The 2,023-nt window shown below is 34.0% G+C and overlaps 1 pseudogene; it reads right to left on the reverse strand.

Moving 5' to 3' along the window:
• Positions 1–472: 472 nt before the first annotated feature.
• Positions 473–1,753, reverse strand: LOC120069847 (annotated as a pseudogene).
• Between the last annotated feature and the right edge of the window lie 270 nt (positions 1,754–2,023).

Consider the following 2,023-nt stretch of genomic DNA (forward strand, 5'->3'; position numbering starts at 1 on the left):
TTCTTGAACATTTGTTTGTTGTGTGGTACATTTTATGGTTAAAATAGTTAACAAGAATGCTGCTGATGAACTCATTGTAGATGAACTGTTCGACAAAAGGACAATGGGAAAGAAGACCAGTTTTCAAAAGTCAGTTATCCATAAATTTGACTATTTTGAGTCAGGAACATGTATTATTTATAGCTATCGAGTCACCTTTCAAATGGTGGAGTGGAAGTACAGTCGAACAGTGACCTCCTTGGTTTTGTGAACTTTAGTTTAGACATAAATTGTACAATTACAAGCATTAATCATCTCAACCCAAAAAAGGAGTAGACGCCATTACCCTGAAAACTGTTTATGTAGGAGCTGGTGAGCACTGAAAAGGGTGATTAGTTGAGACCATGTGTAGGTATATTTTCCTCGAAGGATTTGAAATTATACATAGACAAAGTAGAGAATGTGGAAGGTAATACTTAGTTTAAGTAGGTAACTACAGTTTGTGTAGGATGATGTGAGCTCCATATTGAGGCTGCATTGTTAAAGCGGTGGTGGGAGCATGTGTATACGATGATAAAGCTCAAATGAGAATCGTTGCAGGATCATTGATAATGTCATTTTTGCTTCGATCTTGGCAAACTTTTGTCCTATGCATATTCAAGGACCCCAACCAAATGGTGCAAAAGCAATTGGATTTTTTTGTTGCTTTAGAAACCCTCTCAGAAAATCTTTCTAATTTAAATTCATTTGCATCTTCTCCTCATGACTCAGGATCACGTTGGATAAGAATAGTTGGTTAGCTCAACATGACTCCAGTTGGTAAAGCCAGTTTTCCAAGTCTTGTTTCTTTTTTAACAATACAACTAGTGAGTATAACCTTAGAACCTCGTTCAAGATCATAGTGACTTGTGGCATTACAAAAGTCACTTGTCATGTGTTAGCTAATACACAACTTTTTAGGACACACGTCCCCTCAAAAGTCACATTTAAAGTGTCACTCCTTGCCAACATGCCTAGCTAAAAAGCACAGATACAGATATAAGATATGGCTATGACATCCATACAGTGATACATCACTTTTATATTATCTAGGGCATGGACACGACAAGGGTACATTCATATATATATATATATATATTATACAAGAGAGAAATTCAAAGTCAATGAGTTTATGCATTTATATGCTTAAGGAATTAGTTTGATGTACTTCACTATCAAAATTTATTATTTTTTGTCATATATGTGTCTATTTAGTATACTCAAAAAGTGTTCGATGCATAACTAACAGATGTTGGCCTATTTGACTTTGTACAACTAATTTCTAGTACATCTACCAAGTGTTTGATACTTGTCGGAATGTCCAAGTGTTCGACACACAAAAATACGGTTTAAATGTCCATCAAAAGTAAGTATGCCAAGTTTAACAAATAGCTTTTATTCTTTGAACTTGCATAATCCAAAGGCAATAAGCTTGATTGAGATTAAGATTAGAAACTATTCTAGAATATTCATAGCTCCAAAACTCTCATGTGATTGCTTTATATGAAAAGAAAACCATTTGAATTTCATACATGAGACACGATTAAAATTAGGAAAAAAACGAATGAATAGAAACTAGAAAGTAAAGGCAGGAGAATATCATCACACTCACAACTTTTAATCGACTTGAACCATCATAATCTGGTTTCTTGTTACCAAAGATCTCAAAAACCTCTACTCTTGCTTGCTCTTGCCATTCTGAGTATGAACTCAACAATACCATCATCCAAATTAGTATTATGAATTAAGGTTGTTGAGATGAATGAATTAATTAATAAACATTAACACTAAAATGAAGTTTGGTTTAAGGGTTGGGATTAGATGAGTTAGGCATCCTAAACCCAACCTTTGTTTGGAGCAAGGACATAGGAAGTCATCCTTTTCTTATGAGATTGAATAGTAAACACTATAAAACTCATAGGTTACCCTTTTTTCTTTTTCTTATTTTTTTTTTATCTAATTTAATTTAAAAAGTTCGTCGGTCAACTTCCGAACACCACCTCCG

The sequence above is a fragment of the Benincasa hispida genome, unplaced genomic scaffold (genome assembly GCF_009727055.1).
Source record: "Benincasa hispida cultivar B227 unplaced genomic scaffold, ASM972705v1 Contig625, whole genome shotgun sequence".
Lineage (NCBI taxonomy): Eukaryota > Viridiplantae > Streptophyta > Magnoliopsida > Cucurbitales > Cucurbitaceae > Benincasa > Benincasa hispida.